The sequence below is a fragment of the Wasmannia auropunctata genome, unplaced genomic scaffold, assembly GCF_000956235.1.
Source record: "Wasmannia auropunctata unplaced genomic scaffold, wasmannia.A_1.0 LD335976.1, whole genome shotgun sequence".
Lineage (NCBI taxonomy): Eukaryota > Metazoa > Arthropoda > Insecta > Hymenoptera > Formicidae > Wasmannia > Wasmannia auropunctata.
The window spans coordinates 627938-653082 of NW_012026914.1; the positions used below are offsets into that span (position 1 = coordinate 627938).

The 25145-nt window shown below is 31.4% G+C and overlaps 1 protein-coding gene and 1 long non-coding RNA gene across 10 annotated transcripts in view; one reads left to right on the forward strand and one right to left on the reverse strand.

Moving 5' to 3' along the window:
* The window catches only part of LOC105454732 (kynurenine/alpha-aminoadipate aminotransferase, mitochondrial-like), a 79450-nt gene that overhangs the window by 49723 nt on the left and 4582 nt on the right, over nucleotides 1-25145 (reverse strand). For 7 of the 8 annotated variants that reach the window (XR_975033.1, XR_975029.1, XR_975030.1 and 4 more), the window contains one exon: nucleotides 22012-22218. The gene's annotated coding sequence lies outside the window, so the exon portion shown is untranslated. Of the gene's footprint in view, nucleotides 1-22011; nucleotides 22219-25145 lie in introns of those variants that run through there. The other variant, XR_975034.1, reaches the window with a different exon arrangement.
* Nucleotides 17857-22074, forward strand: LOC105454731. Of its 2 annotated transcripts, none has more exons than XR_975025.1 (3): nucleotides 17857-20798; nucleotides 21380-21453; nucleotides 21990-22074. It is a non-coding gene; the product is annotated as an uncharacterized LOC105454731 (long non-coding RNA). The 2 variants fall into 2 exon arrangements; XR_975026.1 differs by having other exon boundaries at nucleotides 17857-20363; nucleotides 20445-21453.

The following is a 25145-nucleotide window of genomic DNA, read 5'->3' on the forward strand; positions in this document are numbered from 1 at the left end:
ATTAATACAGTTTCTAAAAATACGCCAATAAACGATGGAGTATTAGTTGCAATTGCAGATCCATTTTTAATAAACATTTTAAATTGAAATGTTTGCAGAAGAGACATACGAAAAATGTTATAATAATATCATTATCATTTGCCAAGCCATTTAATTATTAGCATTTATAATGATATATTAATGCTTATTGTCAATACCATTTATAAAGTGGTAAAAACTCCCTCATGCATAATTAATGAGTACGTATTAGAAATTGCATAGTTAATGAAATTGATTCGTTATTTTGTTATTATAAATAACAATTTCATAATATATTATTAACAATTTTGCTCTTTTCTTTGACTATTAATAGATCTGGCATATTTTTTAAAATTAATATTTTAATGATGATAAAATAAAAGTAGATAGATTGGTGAAAGCAACCAATATACAATTGCATGATAATTAAGCGATCAACAGAAAGTTTTACAAAAATGATCCTTGTATAGCAAATGTTTTTATCTAGGTTTTATATCCCACGGTCATTAATTTTTATTTTCAGAATTGCATGTAATAAGTTAATATATTTTATTTAAGTTTTCGCGAGTTTTCTGTAATAAATTGTGATAGGGAAGTAGAAACAAATTATTAATTGCTTGGGCATATTGATATCTAAATGTTATGAATTGATCTGAGTTCACGAATCGAGTTTTGTCAGATGGATGCAAGCGAAGCGTTGCAACATAAAAATTTTACTTGAAAGTTTTCGAAACCACTAAATTTTTGATACTAAAATGCTATATCTCAACCTACATTCAGCTATGTATCGCTGACAAACGTGATAAAACACATATGATATATAAGTAGCTTTGCCACAGCTTCGCCAGCTTCGTATGTTTTATAACGAAATGTAGTTGTACATGCAAAATTATGAAAAATGTACTAATAAATGATTATTTTGCAAAATAGTTGAAATAGTGAAATATCTTAAAATATTATTTTATTTTCTCACGAACTTAAGTAAGATCTTTTCGTTTGAACGCTATTAAATTCATACGTACAGCAGTATTAATAATTACTATTATATCGTATTATGAAAGATTCAAATAGATTTTTTTCACTTCTATAACGTAAATAAACTTGTTCCTTCTACAACAGATTACGTTTATTGATCAACGATAATACTCGACAGGAGATGAAGCGCGTCTAATGAAAAGGTGACGAATATCCCAATGTGAAAAAGAAAGAAATTGCATTGATCATATATGTATAATGTACACAGAAATGTTCCGCTAGAGTAAATCAGAAAGATAGATGGACCCTGTTGGGCTGTGTACGCGTACTTACTCACTATTCATTTTTCTTATACCGTAAGAACGTCACTCGCAATTGATCGATGTTGGGACCACTAAATTCTCACATCGGAGAAACGTTTACCGAGTAACGAGAACAGTGACCTAGGTAAGCAAATGATTCTATGTCTTGCAGAAAATATAGTTTATATACTACATATATTAGGATTAAATATAAAGCTTGAATTTTTTGATAGAACAGCTATACTTCAAACTGTGAATATGTCTCGCTAAAATTCAAGCCAGAGATTAGATCATATATAAGAATGCCTCAGGAATGGAAGAAATCTTTCGAAGAATACCATTAGATCCGCAAAAAGGAGCGTGTAGAAGACGGTAGGAAGATTCAAGTTTCGAATCTTAAGATTGTCTCTAAATCCTCAAGGCTTTGTCTTCGCGAATGGTGAAAGTACGAATGTCTTCATCGATTCCGTCAGATTTTACCAGATTTTTTTACATACATCTACATATACATTTACTTTTTAAAGTTTAAGCTTTTAAACTGGTTCTATTTTCTGTATATTTTTCGTTATATTACATTGTAACTTAAAGATTAACATATTTCCCAGTTTTGTAAAATATAAAAATATTAGGAGATTACGATTTGTATTAATATGACATCTTCCGCGACAATATCATATGATATATTATTGGTTATCAAATCTTTTAACAAGCACAATAAACCGTTAGTCAATACTAAACGGGTAAAGTGATACAATTTCTCACACGTACGTGAGAAGTAAATTCATTCAATTTACTGGATCGCACTACATGAATTTATCAGTAATTTAATTTCTCAAGTTTCTAGCAAGAGACTTGGCTTGAAATCACAATTAGAAACTTGCGGCGGCAATTACACCGAAACTTGGCCGAAACTACGGTGTGTTCGACCTGATCATCTGACTTTGGGGATAATTGAACGAGGATCGAATATCGCGATGTCGTGTCTTTCGGAGATGTGCTATAGCCACATTTAATACGCAGAAATCATTTCTCTATGCTAGATTCTGTCAAATAATAATAAAGAATAAATTGCCGAGCATTTAGTTGACAAAATATAAAAATATAAATTCGAAATCTATTTTTTGCGAACAGCGTAATAACTGACAGAATGGATAAAGGCGCTCTTTTAAGGTAATTATCCAGATAGCACACTCCAGAGAGCCCAAAAGAATTAATTCATTAGTATATTCAGTTTTATGTCATCAATTCTAAGTTCATTTTTAGGTGCAAAAAGAATCCCTTTTAGAAAAAGAATTTTTTTTGCATCTAAAATTGAACTCAGAATTGGTGACATATAACTGAGTTCTTTTTTCACTCTCTGTGCTATTATATCTGGGTAGGTACCTATATTTGCAGATATAGATTTAATTGCAGTTCTAAGCAAAAAAAATTAGTTATGTAAAATTCTAATAAAAAGTAATTGATTTTCATTACACAACATGGAATAATAAAGATATAATTTAAGTAATGTGTTCTTCATATATGTTTCTTTGCAATTAAAACTCTTCTCATGATATCAGAAATAATAAATTGCTGCAGATATATTAATATTAATTATAATAATAACCTATTCGTAGCCTATTAATATTAATGAATATCATTATTAATCTATTTAGCGGATGTGGTACATGTACCACTCGAGAAATCGTGTCTTTTGGTCGGAAATGACACATAAATATGTAATATAGATTGATCTTATTAATGTAATTAATGTTTAAAACTGATATAATTCGTTATCATTACGCAATGAGCCAAAACCGTACATTACATCTCATTAAAATTCGCAAGTACTTGACGGACGAGTTTCAGAATTGTTTGATGTATTAGCCGACGATGCAATATTATTAATTAATCGCGTTAAATCCAATGGCGTCACTTCTACAGCAATCTACGTCGTTCGCCAAGTCGTTTCTCAACTTGTTGATTTAATTCGCTAATCCGCAGCAGTTCAATTAACTAATTCGCCGGCGCGCGGAGCTGGATTTTCATGCGGACGAATTAGGCACGCGGATTCGGCAAGTCCGCTAATCAAATTAGCATACATACTATCGCAGATAATCACCACATCGCGATAGCGACGATGTCCATTCGGTGTAATGAATTGAGAGAGCAACATTCTCTATCAAGATGTCACGTCACTTGAGAACAATGCCGATTCCGATTCCATTTTCCATAATAAAAACAATCTTCTCTAATAAATAGTAGGCAAAATAATGATACGTCATTAAGAGCTTTATATCCGAGATTTAATTGATGACAAAAAATTATACAGATTTTATGAATAATTTTTTATCTGTCAATTTGAAAATTTAAAGCAAAAATAGAGAACAATATAATTATTACTTTGGCAAAAATATTACCATATATAATTAAGAAATTTTTTAATTACTTTAATTGTATGTAATTACTAATTTGAATTACTAATTGTAAAATCTATAAAAGAACTAATAACTTGTTGACTGGTAACCCGATTAGCTCTTAAACATTTAATAAATATTTAATTTGATATTTTTTTATTATTTCCATTTAGAGATTCTTATATTTTAAAAATTATTGAAAACATATTGTTATTAGTTGTCAGATAATGGCCGATTAATATCATATCAAAAAATAAACAACAAATTTATAGCTATATATACTATAGACATGGATGGACTTTCCGAATTTTGCGCGATTTGATTTACTATTCCATCTGAAGATTGGCAAATTATCAAAATCCGAAAAGTTTATAAATTTCTCATTCAAGTGGTTCCATTCAAGTTTCTTCAGACCGCGTGCCTGTATTGTTGCCCAGCTGGCATCGACAATATCTCGCAAGCAGTCGACAAAGCTTTTTGTTACTCGAGAAAAGATTGGTCAAAGGAGCGACGTTTGATTCGACCTTGGCCGCGTTTCAAGAAAATATATTCTTCATTTTTCACCCGAAAAAGCGCTCATCTAGATATTGGCTTATATGCACGCTACTTGTATAGAAATCAAGAAAAAAAATCACAATTTTTTAAAGTTATAAGATTGGAAAGAGTATATGATAAAAATAAAAGCATTATTTTTGCAGCCGCATTGCAGTCTTGATTTAACCTCAGAATATCTGGTGGGATAGTTCCTCTGGAGAATTTTTATCGGGGAAAAGGAAAATGTGTTCGGACGCGTTCATGATTAAAACTTTAAAATTTAAAGTCTCGATATATATATCGTATATTCGATATAAAGATATATGTATATGAATTTCGACTTGAAGAAATTGAAATATGATTTGATATTGAGATTAATATGTCCTGAATTATTCAAATTGATGTTTGCCACAATAAAAGTTTCAGTTTTGTGTACGTGTATGTAATGTACGTAAGCCTGTTAACGTATTCTGAAATACGAATCGAGAACTTTCTTTAAATTTAAAAATACTGATTATTCGCTTTTCAACTTATGTGAATCTTATAGAGTATCCTCAGAATCGGTGCAGCATTGTTATCGGAGAATATAATTTATTGGAATGTACCGATTAAAGTAAGTAGAGTAGGGAAAATTTCGAGATACATAAATTCCCTTCTAGAGAAGCAAGCTATTTTTGGCTGACCTCAATACGTATTATTTCGGAGAAATAAGTCTTATACAATCCGGTTAAGGTAAATAGCGGATGTTTTTTCAAATTTATTTAAAGCGAAGTGATAACGTTTTATTGTAATATAACGCAGAAATCCCTCAGTCTCTCGAATAAATAATTCAGAATAAAAATATTTCCGCAATATTCGTTACTTCCATTATTTTTACATTTTACTTTCTCGACATTATTAATTGATTTCAAGAGTAAGGAACTTTGTCGGAATGTTATTATACTTTTTGATGAGAGATTTAATGGAGTGGATAATAAATTAGCTTTGTGTTTTCATTTTATATTAAAGCACATAAACAGCGTATTATTTGTACGTCAGAAGCAATTTCCATAAATTCCATTGCTTATCTTGTAATGTAGCCAAAGAAAAACGTATGTTAGAGACTGTAATTGTCATTGGCTTGCTGCATGCATTTCCTTGAGAAACTGGTAAGAATGCCCTTAGGGAAAGAGGAAGAGAAGGCGAAGCTAGAGAGTGACTTTGGCCAGTTTCCAGAAGGCATAGACTCGAGAGATTCGCCAATGGAATCGTGGCTTAGAAGAATGGTTAGAGTTATGGAACTGAATGCAGGTGTTTTAGATCCCACGAGACATTCCGGAGCCTGGTTATCCGTACAATCTCCCCCTCCTGATACGTGATCGGTAGTGTATCATAAAATACGTCAACTGATACAATCCGCCATTATTAAATCACCATATATCTGTTTCGTATATATTCTTCATAGAAGTGTATATTGTGATGTAAACACAGGTACAAAAAATACAGAGTATTAAAAGAGAAGAAGAGAATTTGTGCTGCCTCCTAAATGATTTACATAGTTTAATAAAATAGATAAGTATTGATTATTAAAAGAGGAAAAAATATCAAACTCTTTATCATTTTTTTTAAATAATTTTATAATTGTAAATAATTTTTGCAAAATAAATTTTGTCGTATGACAAGCTGAAATTGGAGAAAGCAAAGTAACACCTTTAATAAACTGATTGATCAAATCAAAATCATATTCATTAAATAAGTTAAAGTGTTGACTAATTTAATTCAGGATAGTTTATCGAAGATGTGTGTGTACGTTATTAAAATTACAGACGTAAAATGCAACTTTTAAAATACTCTATATATATTATGCACTTGGATCATCGGTGGCAGTCCGACATCAAAATAACAAAAAGTTATTTCATAGATCTGGGCACCGTCGAGCTACAGGTGAAGGACGAACGGATGAGTGCTGTGAAAATTGGTCTCACGAGTCCTCTGACCGCACTTGCTAGAGTATTCATTATAATTTGACTTTCTGATATATTCTGGAAAACCGAGAAGTTAAAATAATAGCATAAATAATTTTATATATGTTCGAAAAAATTCTATTTAAAGTTTAAAATTGAAATGATTTAAAAAAGAAATACCTAAATAGTAATTATTTTTATTTACAGTCAATAGCCAACAACTTTCAAAATGAAATTTACACAATAACAGTAAATTGTCTTATGTTGCATTTACTTCACAATTAATGCAGCTGTATTATTTCAGTATTGTTGCAGGTTTGTATACAAACTGTTCTAATTACTTTCGTTAAAAAGGATGCTGTTTCTTTCAGAAAATCGAAATAATTTTTCTTTAACAAAGAAGGCTAGATAATATGACTTTTAGATAATTTAAAGAAACAACCTTTTCTATAGTTTAGTTACTGTTTAAAACTTACGTTAGAAAGAGAAAGATTTGTCGAATTAATGAGTTAATCGCAATAAAGCGCAGTTAAGATTGATTAATATGTCAAATGTAAAAGTTTAATTTAAGTTGAATAAAGGTTTTATGAGAAATAAATAAAAGATTCAAATTTTCTGGCGACCATTACATGGCGAACATCCTATGCGGGTGGAATGAAGTGAAAATATTCTCGGCACGTTTTCGATGAAGTTCGAACGATAGATGGGATATTCGCGATGAAAAAAGTATCAACGGGAAGGAAGAGAAATGCATGTAAAATGTCTGTTATACATTTAGTCTTCGGGAATCAAAAGACGAAAAGATTAGTTTTACCTAAATATGCACTGCAAGATGTAAAATCTAGTCACTACTACATTCACTTCTCTTCCTTCCTGTTATGCTATATACATATATATGTATATATATTACATATTGAGAATAATAAGAGAGTTGCATATGAGTTGTCCAGGTCGCATCTGTCAACTTTTAACTGTACATACGCGTATGCGAAATTACTTTGCAGGGCCGCTTACATTATCGAGCGAAGCGCGAACACAAGCCTGGGTTCGGGGTAGCGCGTAGAGACATACATTCGCTGGCGAACGGATTCCATAATGACATGCCGCGTGGTAAACTAGGACATCTAATTATACACGAGGGCCCGCCACTCGCGCGAGCAACGTTGAACCGTCCTGGAATGATCCTTCTCTCCTAGAAACACATGCCGTGGCGAAATATCCCCATCGTCTTGTCGAGGATCACTGCCAAGCGATAGCGTGCGCTTTCACGTGAAGAAAAAGAGCGGAAGCTCGTACTCGGCGGGAGATTATCCCTCAGGATATAATATCGATTCGTGGAAATTTCGTGGAAAATAAGTCCTTACTTTCCTTATTTTTATCATTTCTCTTGTTAAATAATATTTTCTTTTTCTTTCTTATTTTATTTAATCTTATTTTTATCCATTATCTTTTCGCAAAGAGGGATACAGGATTAAGCTAAAGATTTTTGACACCTTTTAAATAAATAATAATTAGGAAAATTAATAATATTATGGAAAATAAAAACTGATATTGAATCTTGAGTGGTAAAGCAACCACCAATATTCTCACCGTGACGCTAAATTTATCAATATCCATAAACTCTCTTAAAAAAACCTCAATTATATACCGATTACGTTGAATATGTATATACAGTTGTTAAGAAATAAATGTTTAAAAAATAAAACGTATGTGAAAAATATACAAGTACTTTTTTTTAACAAAGATTATATTGGAAATTTATTAGAAATGAATTTCAATTTTAAATTCTTTTCTTCATATTTAAATTTGGCAATACAGATTAAGATTATAATAATCTGCGCCAAGTTAAAATCCAATTAAAAATTTATTTTGAATATTGAATATTAAAAAAAAGTTTTATTATTTGTTTATACATACAAAGATAAATTCGTCAAAGCTTCTTAATGCATACGTACAAATAAAATTAGCGATAAGCGTTCTTTTCCTGGTTCGTATAAATATACTTCGTACTTCTCTATTTGCAAATGAAGCATCCACAATTCCGCAAATATTTGCACGTATAAATTTCGTCCAGAGAATAGGATAGCACGTCGGTTAAATGAAACAATGAACAGGAGGTACGCTATTTGAAGCCTAACGACGTCTATCACTCATGCGTGGGGAAACACAAGAGATTTAGAGAACGTTTCTCGTGGTAGTTACGAGACGAAATAATTTATTAATAGTTGCATATGTGTCTAACATATCATGACATGTCTTTACGAGAATATTTTTCCCTGTTTTTGTCTTTCTCCGGGATTTTCTGTAAATGCAGAGAGAACATATTAGCGTACGCGGCGATGTTTCGTTGATTCAATTATCGTCCACCGCAGTGCGGGATAAAATCCAATTTTCGTAATAACGTCTATCTCTTTTTGCTGGGCTCACTCTCTGTGACATATCCTGCGTGTTCATATTCTGAAATACCATTCAAAACTATGCGAACGACGATAAATTATCTTGATATGAGCAACAATATTCGCCACATGAGCCATAATTTTGCGCACGTAATGCTATCCAGGTACTGGCCCTCCAAGTGGTAAACTCGTATAGGGATTAATTGCCGCAATACCAACGTCGGTATGAGAAGGTAAATCCACATTGCGTTAGATTCGCGTAATTCTAACACTAATTATATATGATGTCCTGTGACTTGTGTAACCTTTGAGAAATTTAAAAGTTTTTTTTAGCTAAAATGTTCGGATATCCATTAAAATGATAAATACTAGAAAAGTTAAGCAAGCTTTTTTGCAAATTAAGCTTTAAAAATGCAAAGATTACAGAATAATGTATATTTTAATTTTAACTTAAAATTTGTTTAAACAAATATTTAAAATTAATAATTAAATATTTACTGTAATATCTGTTCGATATTATATAGACACAAAAATACTTCAAAAAAATACAGATATTTTAGCTAATTCATTTTCTCATTTTTCTGTTTCATGGTAGGTTAACTTCGGATTTGTCTGCAAGTGTTCGAATAAATTCTCGATAATTCCGAACGATCCTGCTCCCAAAATAGCATCTTAGGCAATGGTTCCCCAAGAGAGATCTTAAGTTACATTAGTCAGTTGTAGTTCGTGCAAATGGTGCCTATATACTCGTTTCGCGATTCTCCCGTTATAGATGTGGCTGCACGAAGATATCTATATAGAACGAGAAATTTCTCTACGCTCCTTTCATATGCAATTCATTTAATATCAGCAGATACATAATATTCACGTAACACTGACATGTCAATTAATATCTGTAACTGTTCTCTTCTCAAGTCATTTCTGGAAAAATGTTATAAAACTCAGAAATTATATACATAATAACGCTTCTCTCAAGGATTAATTATTAAACCGTAAGAATTAAAACTCAAATTGTGTCTTAAGATAAACCTTATCTAAGTTCTCCAATTAAATTGTAATTATAAATGTAACAAATGGGAATTTGAATTTTAAGATTTATTTATTTAATTATAAAATTATAAAAATGAACAGGTTATATATAAAGACAATTTTAGTTCAGTTTTTTAGCAGAATTGCAATTATAAATATCTAAATGTATATTAAACGGAAGAAGAATGACGTGCTTATATCTCATTGAGTTAAAATATACTTCAGAATATACATATTTGAATACGTAAAATACATAGTTTAAAATACAGGATATGTGATATTTAAGTACGCAGTGATAATTTGGCTGCGATAAAATGAAACTACGTCCGTGCTGCAATTTTTTTCGCGGATTAAACAAAACTGGAGACAAAAGGCTTTTAGCCTTTCAACTGGTTGTCAGCCGTCTGGAAAATTATGGCGCAAAATTATTTATGGCGCCTTTTACGATCCGTTCTTTTATACATTTCTAAGTCTGCTAGTAACACAGCTTTCAACAAATATATCGTTTTAAAACTCAAAACAAAATTTTATTTATGCAAAATTGTGCAAGTTTATTTTATAATACAAATTATTTATAAAGCGTAATATTTTATGTACCTTGTAGAAACGAGTTTAATTGGAGATATAAATGATGTGATTTGTAAAAGTTATATAAATTTAGCTTATTGACAATCTTTAATTCATTCAAAACTTTATCTCAATATTTTTGCATATGGAAATGATGAGAATATTTTACAACAAAAAGTTAACTTATATTTCCATAAAATACTAAAAATATCATAATCATTATTTTTCGTAAAATTTTATTTTTATGATTGTGCAGTATGCCATTAAAATGGTGAAAAACGCGCGCGCTTTGCATTTTGTTTACACAGGCGAATTCGAGAACTCGTACTTCACACGATTTATGAAAGCACAAAAAACTGCCATAGCACCGAAAAGTTGTAGAAGTAATGTTATGCGTATTTATTTAGTAGATAATTTTTTATAAATCATTACTTGTACTTAATGAATAAAAATATGGATTAATAAATAACAATTTTTTAAATACTATAACAATACCGTTTACTTACGGTAATATTGTAGCATTACTGGAGTAAATGTCTAGCCGTAATATTGATTAATTACAATTTAAGCTTGCGAATGTTCGGTTGAACTATTATATCTAATTAATATATTATTTATCTGAGCAAATTATGTAATATTGATAATTATGCCGCCTTTTATCAAATTTCAATTACGCAAGTTGACGATGCAACGCAGATTAATTAATGAAAACTTACCACTGAATATCGATATCTCCATAATATATTTGATATATATAATTATTCGATATTATAAAAATTGAATGTAGAATATCCATTTCTAAAATTAAAATATAAAATTGATCGAGAGAGAGAAAGGGAGAGAGAGAGAGAGAGGAGGGAGGAGAAGAAACCGAATCTTAATCATAAAATCGATACTGTAATAAAAATATTGAAATATTATGTTAAATTTAACTTTACATAATCTTTAATGATTAATGATCAATATTTTATGTATAATATCAATATAATATCAATATTTTAGAAACATTTTAGAAAATGTAAAACATGTGACACGATAAAAACATCTTGTTTCGACAAATTGTAAGTGCTGTTATTTTACTCATTATTTTTCAGCTCTTTGTATTTTAAACCAAATACTTTCAAATGTAGTCGACTTTTATGGATTAACAATATGCATACATAAATATATATGACTTCAGCTTGATGTATTTTCAAAAACGCAACTGTAGAGCTCCTGTGATAAAGAATTTTCTATAAATTGCTCATGGCTTTTTGTCTTAAAAATCATTTAAAATGATTATCATGATAAATATTTATCAGATTAATATACAAGATGTTTGTCCACAATTTTCTAACAATATATTTTTGTTTAAAAGACGATTATTCTTCGACAAAAATTTTAAATAATCATAATGTTTATTCAATTAAAAATGACAATGCTAGCATATTAAATACGTTATAATTATATTTTATTTTAATAAAATTGTAATTTACAGATTTTTTATTTTTTATTTTATAACAAATGCATATATTTGAGATTAATCTATATTTGTTATATGACAAATATTCTACAAGTAGCAAAATAAAAGATTAATGTTCAAGACGATTATATTATTATTGTATAAACATGAGTTCCATGGATTGCATCATTGCGCGAAGAGAAGTTAATACTTTACAACGATGATGCAAGTATAGATCGTAACTGTTATAGTCAGTGGCGGATCCAGAGAGTTGTTTTGGGGGGAGGGGCGGTATGACGAAATGTGAATATTTAGTTATTTTTGTCATTAATGTTATTTTTAATATTTTTTATTATTAAAAAAAATTGAGTAAACATTATTTAGTCTCGGATAATCTCTGATAATTTTTTTTCTTAATTTATTTAAAATCAATTTTTACCAATATACGAAATTTGTTTAGAGATGATAATCGTGACGTGGTCAATTGCAACGCGTGGGCAATCACAACGCGTGGTCAATCGCGACGTGGGCAATCGTAACGCGGCCAATTGCAACGCATAATCAATCGCGACGTGGGCAAATGCAACGCGTGGTCAATCGCGACGCATAAATAAATAATTTTACCATTATATCATCTCTGGTTAAATCTTGTCACGTTCGCAGACAAATTAAATCGTTTAATAATTTTCAACATACATATAATATTTAATATATTTGATGTCCGTAAAACCATGAATAATACATTTTAAAAGAAGGGTATTCTTGTTCGCGAAAAATAAAATTGACATCGTTTTTTATAGTTTTTGAGACAAGAAATCCAATGGTGCTAATTAAAATTACGTTAAATTACGGGAAGTCGCGACTCGAACATACAGGCGCACGTTAGTGTCTAATAATCAAATCTGTAGATTTGATACAGAAAATATGCATAAAGATAAAGTTCAGAAACTAGCTATTTCGAAGTTAAGAATCCACGATAATCGTATTGCCAAGTAATGTTAATCGTCCCGGACAATTCCAGATCCGTGCTGCGATCACGCCAGAGAAATCCTTGTAGTTCGAGTGCTTAAAACAGTTTAAGGCCAGAAAACGAACTCGAGTAAAATGAGATAACCGGTGTTATCGTCCGAAAAAGCCGACGGTAATAGTCGGAAAATGCGAAGGAACTCGTATATTAAGTCAGAAAGTTCTGACACGAGGCGGACTACTTTTCCCTGTTACGTCCAATCACGTTTGCGTAAATGGATTGCTCTGCTATTACATTTCGTAATTGGGCACGAAATCGCAAGTTACTTTGCGTATGGTAATCCTCGCGAGCAAATTCGCGTATTGTACGTACGTGGTGAAGCAAGAAAGACGATACACTACGGTGTATTTGACTGATATAAAATATAAAATTTAGTCCAACACACAATTACTCCCGGATTATATTGAAATGTCGATTTGCGGAATTCTTCCTCGACCAAAATGGGATATTCCATTTGCGGAATGCCGAACGTAAAAATTCATGTTTCAAATCCATTAGCCTTTCTGTTTCATTGTAACTGTATCGATCCACGGTACAAAGCGCAGTTAATCTACGTCCTATTCTGCTTGTCGACGAAGTTTGCCATTTATCGTAGCCCAGGTTAAATTCAAATGACTTTCTGGGTCACCTTGGGCGCGAAAGGACGTTTCGCGACGACATAATCGTTGGCGACGTTTCCTTTCACTTTTTTCCTTTTTTAATTTTATTTTAGTTTTTCTTTCATTTTGTCATGGTGCATTAATACGTTCGAAAACGCACATTGAGTTCGGCTGATCTCATTGCCCGCTTGTTCTTACATTCTTTGTCCTTGTTCCTCATGGTCCTTACTCCTTTCATCGAAATAGGTTTAAGAAGAGAACCTCGAAGTGAGCTTTAAGATGGCTTATTGCAGCGGCCGACATGAAAAGAATCGAGTGGTTCGTGACGAGGCGAGAAGGAACAAAACAAGGCGAAAAAGAAATACCCTGCTTTTGTCTAATAATATTTCATATTTGCGAGGTTTCATATCCTTTTAAAGAAATAAAATAATTATGTTTTAAATTTTTGATATAAAACTTTTAGATCTTATTTCATTAATTTTCTAAAATTTTCTTTGATAGCACCAAACGTATGAAAATTATCGTTAGAAGCACTTTAAAAATAACAATTATGCAAAAATTATTTAAGATTATTCTTTCGTAAATTTGTACATAATTTCCGTGTTAAGTGTTTCCTGTAACGGCGATATTTTTATATGTGACTGTAATTTAAAGTTTTAACAAAACTTTAATTTTTTACAACTGTGCATATGTAAGTAGCATTATTAATAATAAAATGAGCACCTAAAATGAGGGGAATATTGATTAAAATTCTCTAAAAAGATATATTTTAAAATAAGATTAAAATATGCACGAAAGGGAAGGAAAAAGAAAGAAAATAAGAGAGGGGGAAGAGAGAAAGAGAGAGAAGAATATTCATACTGTTGTTAATTCACATCCGTTAGCGTGCCTCTAATTAACATGACCTATTAGATGCTTTCAAGCGTGGAAAATATCACCATGTGACATATTCTGCTACATCATATCGCTCTTATATGTATATACATATATGTATATTCGATTATTTCCATATTTAAATTTACAACTAATCTTTTACAAATTGGCTGAACATTTGGGAAATACTATGTTTATTATTAATTTTATTTTATGTATCTGTGTAGGTATTATAGCATTCGTCAATGTACCTATATTTAATACGTTTAGTTGTTGCGCTGCAGGAATGGAAATTCTTGAAAATCACAAAGTAATTAAGAAGAAAGTCATTTGTGAAAAGATAAATCAAATATTTAAAGTAATTTATTTTTTATATGAAATTTGACTTTAAAAATAGAAAGATAAAATAACAAATTTTTCATTAAAAATACAATCTTATTTGCAATATTCAATTTCTAATCTACATATGTATTACCCATATTAGAATTGTTAAAATTAACAACTTGTTTGTATTTACGGTACGAAGTTAGAGGTATCTTATTCGAAAATTTCGCAGCAAATTCTAGAAGTTAGTCAAATTAATGTCATATTACTCTTGATTCTATACTCTCTCTCAATCTCTGTTTCAAATATTCTTAAGGGATTTATGCAGGAATGGGGAAACCATTCGTCTATTTCTCTGTCTGTACTATGCTGCGTTATCCTTCTTTCGTCCTAAATTACATTTGCGCTGACATTGAATTTTTCTGCCGTAACGCTTATCCATCAAACTACCTTCTTCTTACGCCATCAGATCCAATGAAAAGATACCTTTAACAGATTTCGTTCGGCTGTTTCGCTGACATTTCTTCCTACGGCTGAGGAGACGGATAAAAAAAAAGGAGGATGAGGGAGATAAAGAGGGGAAAGGAAGATTAAGGGAAAAGTGATGTGAATGAGAAAGGAAAGAAGAGCGGCGTGAAAGCATTGTAGTGGCCGGGCAAAGATCTTCGCGAAGCAGAAGAGGACAGAAGAGACAGGGATGTCCCGGTGTATTTTTAACGTGGCTTATCTGGCCGAAGAACGAGCAACTAAACAGCATACGAGGGGAGGAAGGGGCTGATTTAAAAGCCTCAGTGACTCTCAATTTGCACGTTATACCTAGCAAAATCAAATAAGCTAATAAGTACGTCAATTTCAGATGTTTATATATATCTTTAAACAGCATTCTTTCCATATTTATATACATATATCTTATAAATTTACATCGCTACAAGTTGTTATTGCAAAATATTTCAAAGAGAACTCTTTTATGCCGTCAACTATTGCAAACTGCGGCGAGCTAAAAGCAAGATCGCCCATTTAAAATTCCAGCGATGCGCGGTTGCTAAAAATAATATTGACACATATAGTAGCGCTAATAGCTCTAATATGCTTTTCGGCTATAACATTTTAATTCGACAGATGATGCGCGCGGCTCGAGTTTCTGTTTTAGTTTCGACTTCGGGCTATATATGATCGGATCTCAGTTCGAGTTGACTCACTGCTAGGCGATTTCGGAGAAGGGGATCCCTATTTGCTATTCGTGTATAACTATCTATGTATCGCTATCTAAAGCTACCCGTTACCCTACAAACTATGTAAATTCTATTGTGCTGTAATAATCTTTCTGATCTACACCAAGTGCAAATTACATTTCGTGCACATATGCCCTGATAATAAACCTACGACGCTGATAACAAATAAAGCTCAGAAGAATTAAGCTTCAGTTTTCAATCTGTTCCAAGAAATAAATTAATCCGATGCGTTTCATCGTTATTATATTTTATTTTAACATATTTATTTAAATATTCAATCTTGATTTTGTGTAACTTACATGCACGCATACTTTTGTGCTAATATTTGTTTCTAATAAATTCTGATTAATATTACATTCATAACACGGCAAGACTTGAAATTAATTTTATAAATAATAGAAGTGCTTTAGCAAATAATTTCAACAGCAATTTTGACAACATTCAAATAATAATGTAATTTACATTTATTTAATTCCATTTACGAGAATATACGTTTATTTATAAATAAGTAGCTTAGTTTCAGTTTGTGGTACAGACTCACTGCGTCCTGTAAAGTTAACGTGATTAATAGATTGCTGCTTCTCCCGCAACGTACCTACATATATTACATTTGATCAATATCCCCAATATTGCGATGTCAATAAAATGAATGCGGATGATGGAGTAAGCTCCATCGTGGACCTTAATTGTAATTGTGGCAATGCGTAGTCGACAAATAATCAAAATTTCGTTTATAGAATTCCTAGCCGACTTGGTTTGCAGCATACAAATGTAGTACGATTCTTTTCAAAGTTTATCAAAACTTTTATTTTCATAACAATCAATTATTAGTTTGAAAAAAAATACAAAAAGTTCCAAAAATTCAATAACTTTTCACTTTCAAATTACAATAAATATAAATGCTATTGCTATAAACTGTTGACAATCTTTAAACAGTTTGTAAATTACGAACTAATAAATTTTAATTTTTGTAATCATTCTCAATATTAGATATGCTTTTTTGGAAATTATTCACACGCTTTATAATGTTAATATTATCGAATCCTTCCCATAAATTTGAATAATATTTTTCAACCTGTATGCCTTGTGTATTTTAGTGTCAAAAGATTTTACGCGTATAAGAGGCTGACGTTCCTTCCTCTATGAGGAATATTAACCGAAAGTTGTAACGCGGTAATTACGTCGCAAAGTTTGGCAACTTTAAATAACTTCGTAGGTTATAAGAATTTCCAATGGCGAGAGAGATACTGGTAATTAAAACACTTTTTATCGGGAGAATCTGGAAACGTTCAATAAATATTTGGAAATAATATTCGAAATATCCATTTTTCCATAATTTTTATGCAAAAAAAAGAGAAAGAGATAAGTAGTCAAATAAGATGATCCAAATATGACCCAGTTTCTAATGTATGCTCCACTTGGAACTTCTTTTGAAAGCTTTCGTCGTCCACATAAATGATTAACTACTATGCACCAAAATGTAGTCAATAAATTTGATATAACAAACAGCAGACATAAAATATTCTAAGTATATAATAACAATAGTCAATCATCGAAAATTAACTCACGAAGTGATGATCAATTCGAATGACGTACCGTAATGCATTATTTGACAATTCAAGAGTCAACATTTTTTATTTCATTGCTTAGTGCTTTTGTTCTCTTTTGAGCAGCTTTTGGTATATTCGTTTGGCAATTTCATGTGCAGACGAAAAAGAAGTTCTCCAGGTCTATTATCAACGAATTTTACGCCTCGTCGATCGCCTCTCCGATTTCACTGCCGTGTGCTTGTCGACGAAGAAGATTTTTCGGTTTCCTTTTAACGATCCGATGCACCTGAAGCCTCTTACTTTATTTCCTTTATCAGATTTCCTAACTCGCTTCTTTCCGCTGATAAAACTGAGCCGCGTTTGATTCCTGTTGCAAACAAGATCTTAACCGCAATCTCTTGTCGGATATTTTTAATGATTAACTCCAAATCTTTTGTTATATCATTTTAATTATAATATATTTAATTATATTGTGTACGATAAAATAATGTTTCAATCATTAATAATGTTTAAATCATTAAAAAAATTTAATAGAGATATACTGAAGAAATTGAAGAAAAATGTCTCTTTATAGAAATTAATACAATACGTACAAATGTGCAGATGAATAAAAAGAGATATTCAAGTACGTACTTTCAGCTGTAAGATCATATAGAGGTCAAGTGAAAATTCAGAAGCGCATTTTCATAAAGGAGAAAATGCAAGGAAATTAAAAAAAAATGTAGTGAAACTAAAAAAAATTTTATTTGTAGCGAGAGTAATTCAAAATATCATTTTGCGTGTGTGTGTGTGTGTGTGTGTTTGTATGTGAGATTTAATACTCTTAGTTTAAGGATTTGCAAATAAATAGATTGTGTAGAAAGAAAAATAAGCTTGTTTTAAAATAATGCTTTGTTTTAATATTGCAAAAAATAAAATATTTGAAAACAAGTTTTAAAAGTACTGCTGTTGAAAGACATTCATTGCAAATGTGCAATTAAAGTAAAAAAAAAATCGAAAATTGTATTTCAAAGAAATACTTATCCTTAATTAAGATGTCGAATTCCAACATAGTCAAGTAAGTCGAAAAAGAATTTTTCACAGTTTCAATATTCTGCAAAATTTTTCGACTCTATATATGTCAAGCTATGCTAGAACATTTACGTAAGTGCTGACTTCGCTGTTAATTCCTCAGACAGCTGACTACCTTGACTGATATGATCGATGAACACGATGAAAGAAAGCTCATGAATATGGCAAAGAGAATTATCGAGAAACGATTTTAATATTCCAATAACATTATTCCGCCACAAATTTCATCAATCGATACTGATTGGACCATAACGTATTCAATATATCGTTTTCTTCATATCGTAATGTTTTTTAATTGTTTTAATGATATTTTGTCATTGTCATATTTTAATTAAACAAAATAAATGTATCCGTAGATTAATTCACACACAACACATTTATCAATTTTCATTTCCTAGTATTAATCATCTTTCTAAAATTTCATATGCACTTCCTGATATCACGATTCCAAATTTTTAATTCGTGTAAACACAGAGGAAAATGTTTGGGATAAACATTTCTTTTTATTAGATAAAAATGAGTAACCGCATTTTTGTTCGGATGAATACTGGGATGAGTTTTCAGTCTGTTCCTATAACTTTATAGATTTCATAAGTAGATTACATACGCTATTTGTGATATCCTGCGATCAATAGACAGAATAAACATGGCCTCGACGGAGACCGGAAAATTCAGGCTATAATCTATCTGTGCTGAAGACAATAAGAGTTTTGTAACGTTCTACTTTTTCCTTGGTGTAAATTTATCGAATTTATTGTGAAATACGCGAAGAGAATGCGCGATAATTTATTGACATCCGCTCGGTTGTTCATCTGATATAAAAACGTTATTGCATCTATAATTGGTTTCGTGTGTTCAGTGATTTTATTTATAGATAAAATGATGCACGTTCAATATTTACATGTACTTTAGCTTATGCTGTCAGAAGCTTAAAAAGAAGGAAAATGCCGATAGCAAAATTACATCTCAATCATGATCCGTTAATGCTTTTTTAATGAACATATTTTTCATAATACAAACAATTTTTTTGATAAAACAATTAAAAATACTATTAACTTTCATATTATACATAACATATATGTATATTTCTTCAAAGCTTTTGTTCTAACGTTTATGTTTTTTTAATGCTTATGTTAGTTACGTTAAATGCTAAAGGTTATGCCAACTAAAAATATTACATTATTTGAAAATAAAGACATTTCTATTTAAAAAATTTAATTTAGTAATGTATAAATTAATTTATATATGTATACAATTATCATAATCTCTTTTTCCCGAAAAAACTTTTGAAGATATCCAATAATAAAACTGTGATAAAATTTAAAAGAATAGCAAAATAAGAATTTGCACATATTCAAAAAAATATTTGTCAAATATTTTTTTGGAATTATTCATCATGTACTACAGAATAAACAAACGATCGATGTCGATAGTTCACACAACGTAAATATACATTCTCCCTAGTATACGTGTATGTACGTGTGAATATTAAATTTTAAGGCTATAGTATCCATGCGTAGCGTATAATAGTAATCGTTTTTCGGTAATTCGTATGCGGAATTCGTCCGCGAACGCGTTTGCCATGCGGGTTGCCGATTTGCATAGAACGGATATTCGCGAGCGTTCGTGCTCGGGGGCGCCGAATTTGCAAATCTCTCCACGCGCGCCGAACTTCAGATCCGAAAGGAGCTTTTTGCTCTGTCAATTCCACAGGTTACCTCTCGCAAGTTTCGTAGAGTTTCATAGTCGGTGTCGTTCGACGATCGATACTTCAAGGGGGAGACAAATGGAACGTATAGATGAACATGCGAGCCCGCGTGTGGAGAAAAGCTACTGTTCTTTGCTCGCAGGAACGCGAAGAAATCAGTATTCGTGGAGGCATTTACAATGGAATTTCGGTATCGCGGTAGGAGACACGTTTATTTCTCTGAATTCTTTAAATCGCCGAGACGTCAACGTGTTCACGTAGAATTCGCGCGATGACTGATCAGGTTGTCTCGCGAGATATCCTAAGAATGCAAATCAAGAGCGAACTTTACGCCTGTGTGTCGCGTGCATATTGTCACAAATATCGACAAGTACTTTGGTCAGTGTTGTCACTTCTCTTCTAAGTATTGATGATTCTATTTTTATGTATTGAAAGATGACCTCACGACTGTTTCGGTAGATCCGCGTCAATCGTTTATGGCAAGCAGCAACAACAAGAGGGTAAATATCAAAGTTCAAGGGGAGATCGGGGAGCAAGGATAAAGTACCGTTAAGAGATCTTAGTGCCTCCCCACGAGAAAAGCTGCGGGGCAGATGAATAAAGGCGAAAGGGGACAAATGATGGATAGAGCCAAGCTACAGGCACGTCTATCGAGTCAATGCATGGCAACCACTAGACGAACAATGAGTCCTAAATACCGCCGACTCTACCTCGACGTTGATCACTAGTCGTCCATGTCCCTTTCTCCTCTTTCCCCTTTCCCCGTTCCCCGATATTTTCCGCTGACAATTCCGCAGTTTGCGACGGTTTGAGGTAAATCGTTTCTTCAATAACGATTCGATACGATGGCGATTTGAGAGCACTGATACGCAATGCACAGAAAAATATTATTCCACATAGAGTACACGTATATTTTTAAAGAACTTCGGATATCTCTCCAGAATAGACCCAGGATGTTGCATTAGAGAACCGACACGGTTAAAAGAATAGCAAGCATCAAGAATTATTTTGTTAATGTAAATTGCGGTAACATCAACGTTTATTCAAAATAGAAGCATCAACGTTTTACTTTTGCACTGAATTTTACTATATGCGGTTTCTCTGCTCATCAAAGTAGTTACACTCTCTGAGCGAGCAAACATGTGAATCTCTCGTTATTTTGTTAGACTAATTATAGATGTGCTTTGCACAGCTCTCTGTGAGGAATGTTGATTAATGCGACCATATCTGTTTGAGATTCAGTAGCAAATTGTTCTGATTAAAACGTGTCTCTGCCTTCTACCCGTTTCGGTGTGCTTGAGCACTGAAAGTTATCGATAAGAAGTCCCCTTACCCAGTTGCTGTATAATTAAACATGGCATACGACGACAAAACATCTTCTTTTGTTTCATTAGGTATATTAACTGTGAAATGGAATCGGGAACAGAGTGATGGAAGATAGCAAAGTGAATCGACTAATATTGCCCCAGTAACGTACTTGTTCTCACTATTACAATGATTTTATCTTGCTGCATCTTTCTCTCTCTCTTTCTCTCTCTGTATATATATTTCAAATTAAAACTTTTTTAGCAAGAGTTTTAATGGAGTAAATTTACTTGGAAGTACATATATAGTTATTACAAATATAGCAAAAGACGTGAATTTAATCTTTTGTAAAATATTATATGTATAATGTTCTTAAGAATTCTTATTAAAATCCTAATTTCGTAATAACCAATTAAAGACTTTGTCAAAATTGTCCAAATTTCAAATTTTTGTATAATTATGGCGTAATAATAATGATATAGGCATAATAATATGACTTTAGTTATCATTTTTCTAGAATTTGTGTAGTACAGCTTTGAATATAGTATAGTACGAGTGTCTTGTATAAAAAAATATATTTTTCAACCATATAGAAATTCTCTTGTAGTAGTAATTGTAGCTAAAATTAATCAATCAAAAAAATTTTTGTCTATTTTGTTTGATTTATGAAACGTACACGAAAATTGTGATATGTTGCAGAAACGTATTCAACGATGTATACCTTGTTTCGTGGATGTGGCAGTCGGCATCGATGTGAGCTGCGACGAGATGCCGGCTCTATCAGTGGCAGTGATAGCCCACGGCCGAGTCTCGTGCCCCTTCGTGGACCTCGTCGTCGTCGTCGTCGTCTTCGGGACGAGCCACTAACCTGGTAGTCATCTCCACCACGACGACGGCCAGTCGGTCATCGTCTATCGACACGTACACTCTAAAGACACAATAGAATTTTCCGTCGAAACATATAAGTGTAGTAACAGTGACTAAAAAATATGTATATATTAATTTACATTATATCAGATTGCTAATATAAAAATGGAAATTATGTACAAGATGGTATCTGGCTTATACAAAATTCTGTTTAATATATGTAAAATAGGTTTATAATTTATTTTTTATTGTGCCAATCTATCATGCCATACTTTAAGTTCAACGCCTACAATAGTGAAAATTATCGACGAACGTGAAAAGGTTTTTACCGCGACGGGGAACAAAAGTTTGTTTTACTAGTGCTTGAAGCGTTAAACCTTAATGACAATTTCTTGTTCGCTTATGAAGTTAGAATCAACTTTTTACTATCCACAGAGTTAAAATAGCCGTTCACAATATGCTTAGCTCGCATCTCTTTAGTAGAATATTTAAAATGTTTTTATAAAGAGAAAATTTATAAGAAATAGAATATTTGTTATAATTTGTTATTGCAAATTTTTGTATTTATTTTATATTACGATCATATAATATGAGATTAGTGATACTATAATCCAAAAACTAAGAGTAATATTTTTAAAAATTATTTTCATCTATTTTTCTAGTTTATGCGCACTAGGAAATATACACATTGTTGTTGTCAATATTAATAAACTTATATGTATGTACAATTATAAGTATAGCATGTATTATTGTATGTAACTATTGTATGTATATAATTATATGTATAACATGTATTATTGTATGTAACTATTACATGTAAATAAAGATTTATGCTATGTTCTATCCCATGTTGTTATATTTTGATCCAGGTCAAAAATATTGCTGCTTAAAAAATACTATCACGTATTACATTCTTTTAACAATTTTAATGTCTATCATAACAATTACATTAAATACAATATTCTAACTGTTAGGATTAATAATATGTTTTGTAATAATTTTTTGATATATTTAATTGTAAAATTAAACTGCAGTAATGAAATAAGATGCTTCCTTTTATATGGATATGTAATTACTTTTTTTATTTATACATCAACATGATTGTCGTTATCTCTCTTTTTCTAATTCAAAACATCAACGTGAAATACATGTCTAAAGATTTAATCCTACGAAATAGGTGCGATGGCTCAGTAACCTCGAATGGTGGCACGGCAGAAATGGCATCGAAAATTTTCGTATCGCGGCAGAAATTGCATTCCTCCCTCCTCCCATCTGTGATCTTCCACGGCCATTTCAATTTCGCGGGTATTCCCCGTTCCGGGAGATACGATCGATTGACGCGTCATAGAAAAATAGCAGCATGCGATTCACAAATTTTCTGTTTGTGCCTATGCGCGTTCAACATTTTATGATTGTGCTATTTAAGGCATATTTACGTCGAATTAAAATTTATAATTTCTTTTAACAAAACTGAGAAAACAGCTTTTTACAACGTGTTAAAAAATAAGAATTGAGATTTTGTACACAAAAAGAATTTAAGATTTAAATAATATTTGTCAAATATCTCTGTTTAATGATTTGTATCAAAAAATGAATCCTCAATTAATACACATGTAATGTAATCATCTATAATAAAGATTAGAAAAATAGTTATTTTTATATTCCATGTGTTATAGCGTTAAATTATAAGTAACTATTATTCGTTGTTTCTCTCGTGTATAGTCTTTTCTTGAGAGATTTTTTATTTTCTGTGATAACGTTGTAACGATCGCTATACAGCAAAACGTGCAACTACGTGCCATGCATTTGCATACACTAACGGAGTTCAATAGAACTGGTGCATAGCTTTGCAGATATTACAAATTGATATGCTTGATGGAGGTATATCTATGTTCATATAGTGACAAGATGATGATATAATGATGGTAACGGGTAACATTCTGTCACAAATATTAAAACTCGTCGTATAGTTTTATATGCTGATAATTAAGTGTACACGCATGCTACACATAAGCCTAAATTCTATTACGTCAGCCAACGCGAAAACTCTTCAGATAGAGATTGACATTCAATTTTATATCAACGATAGTTTATATATCAACGATATTTAAAAAGTTTTTACCCGTCAAGTGACTTTTTCAAAGTCATTCCGTTTGCGCTCAACGAAAAGTGCGAGATTAGAAAAAAGAAAAAAGTCAAGAGTATAAAATATTTAATCAATTTAAAAAAAACTGAAAAAAATTTTTTTCTTTTATAGTTTATAATCATTGTCTTATTTTGTTTGTCAATATTAATTATTTTTAGTAATATTTAAGTATTAAATATAAAATTTCTGTCGTATTTAATTAAATTCAATAAAAGAATTACATTTAACTAACTGTTTGTCAATGCTTGATTGTTTAAAATCTTTTCAATTTTCGATGTCGATTCTATAATTGATGCTTTCTAACTTATTCTCCAATATATGGTCGAAAGAATAACTCCTCTAATATCGTATATTTGTGAGATTTTTATTTTTACGTTTTCTATTTATTTTTTAATTTGTTACTCGATAAATTCGTTGAAACTTGCCTGTACATACAATTTCACGCAAGTTTCACATCGATTTTCTCGCCAATTACTCAGTTAATAATAAGCGAGATGTCACTACATCGGATATGTCTCACGCATCTCGTTAGTAAGGTCTGTAGAGGGAAACATAGATGTTCAGAGTAGCGTGAAAGCTATCGAGAGGATGGTCTCAATCAAATGACTATCGTCTGTCTTGCTTAGAGTAGAATAAGTTACTATATCGTTCCCTTTGATGTGATAAAATTAATGTATTGAATTATGTTATCCATAAAGAACCTAATTAACAATCTGATTAATTGTCGGCGTACTGAAAAATTATTAAAGTATCAAACATTTGTGTTGCACAAAAAAGTTTCATCTTTTGATATGACAAAATCTGAATTAACTATGTATATATATATATGTGTGTGTGTGTGT